The following is a 6,973-nucleotide window of genomic DNA, read 5'->3' as shown; positions in this document are numbered from 1 at the left end:
TCTTCCTTTCTTTCTACTTCCTAACTGACTTTGTACATTCTATTTTGCCACCAATATGAACTATATTTTATTTCTAATTAATTTATCTGACCTTTGATTAGGGTTCATCAAATGAGATCTCGGGACTCGGGATCTCGTCGTTCCCTTAGACATACATTCCCAGGAAAGGTATTTGATACTCTCGGGATTTTCTCGGGATTCCCGGGACACTGGGATCATGCCTTTCTCTGGAAACTCTTGCGTTTTATTTATAATAGTAATTAGTAGTTATTAGAAACTAGGAATTACTCGTAATCAGTATTTATCATTAGTAATAAAATATCGACATTTTCTGGAATATTCTTCCACATTTACTCACTTTACCGATTTATTTCCCAAACATTTCACATTAATTTTTTGTCATCAGATAAAAAGTAATTAAGGTCATATACTACTCTGAAAATCTCAGACATAAAATCCCAATAATCAACCGAGAGTGGAAAGAGGGATGGGGTGGTAGGGAGTGGGAGGGGGAGGGGGAGTGGGTAGCCAACGTCTTGACCGTGTAATACGGTACATTAACCATTTGTAAATGAAATTGGTATTTTCTTTATATACTTAGGTTTTCTTATGTGTTATCCACAAAATGTTCTCGTATATATACTGTATATATGTTATGTATTAAATATTCATATTAAGTATAAGGTTAACATAATCAACATGTTAACATAATCAACGTGTTAGAAATGATGTAATTCATACCTTCCCGATGTATTGACGGGAAACTCAGACATACCATAATTTCCCTGTATGCACCGAGACATTTGGGAATTCCGGGAAATTCGTGAGATCTCTAGTTCGTGGATTACTCAGTTAGCTTATGCTGGGAAAATCCCGGGAGTATTACTAAATAGCTCGGGAAAATTACGAGACCCCGAGATACCGGGGTCTCATTTGAAGAACCCTACCTTTGATATACTTTAAATTTAATTCTACTCTAACTTCTGAATTTCTCGTTCTAATTTCTGCATCTTCCGTATTTACTTCTTCTACAAGCTGATATAATTGGTTTCTTCACACACTTGTTATCTTCTGGGACCCGTATTTCTGAGTGCGTGGTTAATTTATCTTTCCTACACTTAGTATACAATACAGTACGATAACTTGAAAGCCCATTGATTTATTAAAAACTCTCAGTATCAGCATCTTAGTTCTGTACAGACACGCATCACCGTCATTCCTAATATCTTTGGACGTTATTTCTGTGTCTCGTGGCTTTTTCTTGTAGCTCTCTCACGGTCATTGAATCTTTGTGCTAGAATCTCGCCCTATCTATCTATTTATCTATCTTTTATCTTTCTCTCCTTTCTTATTCTCTCTCATTCTCTTTCTTATTCTCATTCTCTCATTTCTCTTTCTCTCATTTCTCTTTCTCTCATTTCTTTCTTTCTCTTTCTCTCCTTTCTTTCTCTTTCTCTCCTTTCTTTCTTTTCTTTTTTTCTTTTCTTTTTTCTTTTCTTTTTTCTTCTTTTTTTCTTTCTCTTTCTTTCTCTCTTTCTCTTTCTCTCTTTCTCTTTCTCTCTTTCTCTCTTTCTCTCTTTCTCTCTCTCTCTCTTTCTCTCTTTCTCTCTTTCTTTCTCTCTTTCTCTCTTTCTCTCTTTCTCTCTTTCTCTCTTTCTCTCTTTCTCTCTCTCTCTCTCTCTCTCTCTCTCTCTCTCTCTCTCTCTCTCTCTCTCTCTCTCTCTCTCTCTCTCTCTCTCTCTCTCTCTCTCTCTCTCTCTCTCTTTCTCTCTCTCTCTCTGCGCCTCTCATTTCTCTTTATCTTTTGGCACCCGACACTAATCTCGCGTGCAGGGCCAACCTTGGCAACAGCCAGTAGCGTCAAAGAAAGGAGCTAATCACTTCTCCGTTTTCTTTTTGTACCACAACTCTTGAGCTTCCCGTTTACTGAACAGGGGTTTCAGGCAGCACTTCCAACACTACAGACACTCACCCTTCCCGCCCCATCCCCTGGCTTCGATAAAGGCAGTCGGTTATTTTTTTTTCTCGAAACCCCCATATTTTCTCTTTATCCCTAAACAATAGTTTCTACTACTCTTCCTTCCCTTCCTACTCATCTTCCTATTCTTTCTCCTACGCAAGTTCTTTCTCCCATTCATGATCTACCAAATCCTACTACTCATTCAATCACTTTCTACTCATCAACCTCTTACTCATCCTCCCCTACGCCTCTTTCATCTTACCCCTCCTACTCCTCTTCCTACTCCTCTCCCTCCTTGTTCATCATTGTAAAACTAATTTACCTATTACTTCTTCACTTATCTTTTTGATATTTATCCACCCTTACTCATCTTTTTCTTACCCATCCTGCCCCCAATTCTCCTCCCAATCCTTCTCTGAATCATCCTTCTGATCTATCCATTAGTCATTATCATCTTCCTTCTTCCAGTAATCCCCAACTTGCTCCTTCTCTTCTCCTACTTCTCCTCCTCATTCTCCTCCTCCTCTTCCTCCTCCTCTTCTCCTCCTCCTCTTCCTCCTCCTCCTCTTCCTCCTCCTCCTCTTCCTCCTCCTCCTCTTCCTCCTCCTCCTCCTCTTCCTCCTCCTCCTCTTCCTCCTCCTCCTCTTCCTCCTCCTCCTCTTCCTCCTACTCTTCCTCCTCCTCTTCCTCCTTCTCCTCTTCCTCCTCCTCTTCCTCCTCTCTCCTCTTCTCCTCCTCTCCTCCTCTTCCTCCTCCTCCTCTTCCTCCTCCTCCTACTCTTCCTCCTCTTCCTCCTCCTCCTCTTCCTCCTCCTCTTCCTCTTCCTCCCCCATCTCCACCTCCTCCTCCTTCTCCTCCCCCTACTACTACTACTACTACTACTACTACTACTACTACTACTACTACTACTACTACTACTACTACTACTACTACTCCCTCTACTACTAGTACTACTCCCTCTACTACTAGTACTACTCCCTCTACTACTAGTACTACTCCCTCTACTACTAGTACTACTCCCTCTACTACTAGTACTACTCCCTCTACTACTAGTACTACTACTACTCCTCCTTCTCTACTACTACTACTACTCCTCCTTCTCTACTACTACTACTACTCCTCCTTCTCTACTACTACTACTACTCCTCCTTCTCTACTACTACTACTCCCTCTACTACTACTACTCCCTCTACTACTACTACTCCCTCTACTACTACTACTCCCTCTACTACTACTACTACTACTACTACTACTACTACCTCTACTACCTCTACTACTACTACTACTACTACTACTACCTCTACTACTACTACTACTCCCTCTACTACTACTACTCCCTCTACTACTACTACTACTACTACTACTACTACTACTACTACTACTACTACTACTACTACTCCCTCTACTACTACTACTACTACTACTCCCTCTACTACTACTACTACTCCCTCTACTACTACTACTACTACTCCCTCTACTACTACTACTACTACTACTCCCTCTACTACTACTACTACTACTACTACTCCCTCTACTACTACTACTACTACTACTACTCCCTCTACTACTACTACTACTACTCCCTCTACTACTACTACTACTACTACTACTACTACTACTACTACTCCTCCCTCTACTACTACTACTACTACTCCCTCTACTACTACTACTCCCTCTACTACTACTACTCCCTCTACTACTACTACTCCCTCTACTACTACTACTCCCTCTACTACTACTACTCCCTCTACTACTACTACTGCTACTACTACTCCTACTACTACTACTACTACTCCTACTACTACTACTACCTCTATTACTACTACTACTACCTCTATTACTACTACTACTCCCTCTACTACTACTACTACTACTACTCCCTCTACTACTACTACTACTACTCCCTCTACTACTACTACTACTACTCCCTCTACTACTACTACTACTACTCCCTCTACTACTACTACTACTCCCTCTACTACTACTACTACTACTCCCTCTACTACTACTACTACTACTCCCTCTACTACTACTACTACTCCATCTACTACTACTACTACATCTACTACTACTACTACATCTACTACTACTACATCTACTACTACTACATCTACTACTACTACATCTACTGCATCTACTACTACTCCATCTACTACTACTCCATCTACTACTACATCTACTGCTACTACTACTCCCTCTACTACTACTCCCTCTACTACTACTACTACTACTCCCTCTACTACTACTACTACTCCTCTTTCTCCTACTTCTCTTCGTCTTCCTGGCCGTACTCTTTTGCTCCTTTTTTTCTCCTTTCTATTCTTACTCCTAATATTACTCAATCATCCGACTCGTTCTACACATCCTACCTCTACTCCTACTTTTCCTCTTCATCCGCTCCCTTTACTTCATCCTCCTCCTCTTCTTTCTCACCTACTTCCTCATTTTCCTCCGCCATCTGTTTGCCCTTCACTTGCTCCTCATCTTCAGCCTCCTCCTATTCCTCCTCCTCTTCCTCCTCCTCTTCCTCTTCCTCCTCCTCTTCCTCTTCCTCCTCTTCCTCTTCCTACTCTTCCTCTACCATTTCTTAGTCATTGTGTCCATCCTGTTCTTCGGTCTCTTCAAATTCCTTTCCTTCCTCTCCTCCTCAGTCTCCACGTCCTCTTCTTCCTCTTCCTATTCTGTATCTTTGCTCTTCTTCCGTTCCTTTCTTCGCTCTTCTTACCGTTTCCCATCCCCCCAGTTAATCCTTCTCCTTTTCCTTTTTTTTTCTCTTGCTTCTCCTTCGTCTCTACATCTTCCTACTCCTCTTCCTTTCATTATTTTTCCTCTTCCTGTTTCTGCTTCTTCTGATTCTCCTCCTCCACTACCTCTTTCTCCTCCTCCTTCCCCTCCACCTCCTGCTACTCCTCGTACTCCTCCTAATCTTGCTCCTCTTTCTTCTCCTCCTCCTCTTCGTTCTCCTATTCCTCCTGCTTCCTCTACTCTCCTTCTACTCATCCTCTTCCTACTCCTTACTTCTCTTCCTCTTCCTTTTTCTTTTCCTCCTCATTTCCCCCCGCGCCTCTATCTGTCTCCCCCATTTCCTCACAGCCTTCTCTTTCCTCTTCCTCATCGTCTTCTAATACTTGTCCTCTTCCACTCTCCTCTCTTCCTCCTCCCCCTCCTTCTCCACTTCATCCAGTTACTCTACTCCATTTCATTCCCTCACTTTCGCATGTCTTCCTGTCATCCTGTCCTGCATACCACATTGGTCACCTCATTTAGCAGCTGATTACATTGTTTGACCTGTCCCGGCTGACGGCGCTCTGGGATGCGCGAAGCTGTCCAGCGCCTGACAGACCAAGCGTCATTCTAATTACATCTTCGTCTACACAGGTTCTGAGTTGAAGTCATGGAAATTTCATTTCATTTCTTTGTTTTCTTTTTCAATAATCTTAGAAATATGTTTTTATATTTGTATATCTATATGTTTATTTTAATTATATAGTAGAATAATTAATGAGTTGGTTCATCTGTTTCTTTGTTTGATTATCTATTTATTCTTGAATAGGGTATGTATTTATCTAATTGATTTGTTTAATGATTTATCCATTTATTTATGCAATGTATTTTTCTTTATTCATTAGTTTGTTTTCTATTGGATTACTTGTCTATTCATTTATGTATCTCTTTGTATTAATTGACAACAAAAATATACAAAACTATTGTTATTACATAAGACCATAAGAATGAAGGGGAATGCAAGAGAACATAAGGTCTACACTCGGCAGTTCCATATCCACCACCACCCATCATCCCCATTTACAAAGGATTACAAAGGCGGAGCATGCCGACAGGAGACCTTTTGGTCCATATCTAGGTCGGATGCGAAAAAAAAATCAATAACAAAATAATAGATAAAAAACTATAATAATGTATAACAAATAAAATACATAAATGTATAGGTATAGTTAAATAATAAGCAAACAGGTAAATAGTAAGTAATAATAAATTGACATATAACTAATGATAAATGAAAATCAAACAGACAAATGATAACAAAAAATATATACTGTATATATATAAAATAAATTATAATCATTACAGCATCTTGCTCAGGTGTTTATCTAAAAGTTGTTCAACCTTCTCTTAAAATAACCAAATGTTTCAGCGTTCACTTCACGGTTACCAACGCTATTCCATTTAACTTTTCTATTGGTAAACCAGTTGTTGTCCATTTCCTTCTTAAACATAAACTTACCTAATTTAAACCCATTACTATGAGTCCTCCCCTCCCCTGCTGTCTTGGTATGATGACCTTGCCTGTATCAGCCTTGTTAAAACCCTTGACACATTTGAATACCTCTATTAGATCACTTTGCGCTATTCTTCTTTCCATTGAGGCAATTAGGTGATATTACTGAGAGGCGACACCTCACTAAAACCAGAATGGGTTAAAGAACATGTTTCCCCCAGCTGTACTAGCTTTAGAAAGCCTTTATGTATCAATTCGAATTCTTCATTTACGTCCTCAGTTTAGATTTCACATATACGATCAAGGCTGAGCCTCGAGCCAACAGCCTTCAGAATTTCTATTTACAAGAATATCTCATAAAATGTGGGTAGAACGTTACACCAGGCACTCATTAGAAGCCCTATTACTATTATTATTATTTCTTAGTCCATCGGCCATAGGCGGCTAGAAATCTTTTGTGAACATCATCGACTGAGAAGGGGTCATTTTGCACACACACACACACACACACACACACACACACACACACACACACACACACACACACACACACACACACACACACACACACACACACACACACACACACACACACACACACACACACACACACACACACACACACACACACACACACACACACACACACACACACACACACACACACACGCACACACGCACGAGACTCGGTGGCGCGGTTGTTAGAGTCCCAGACTGTCAGTGCGGCGGTACCGGGTTCGAATCCTGCCCAGGCCTGAAATTATTTCAGTATCCCT

Source organism: Oratosquilla oratoria, chromosome 17, assembly GCF_046742065.1.
Source record: "Oratosquilla oratoria isolate Oo_2021 chromosome 17, ASM4674206v1, whole genome shotgun sequence".
NCBI lineage: Eukaryota > Metazoa > Arthropoda > Malacostraca > Stomatopoda > Squillidae > Oratosquilla > Oratosquilla oratoria.
Note: the sequence above shows the minus strand (reverse complement) of the source record.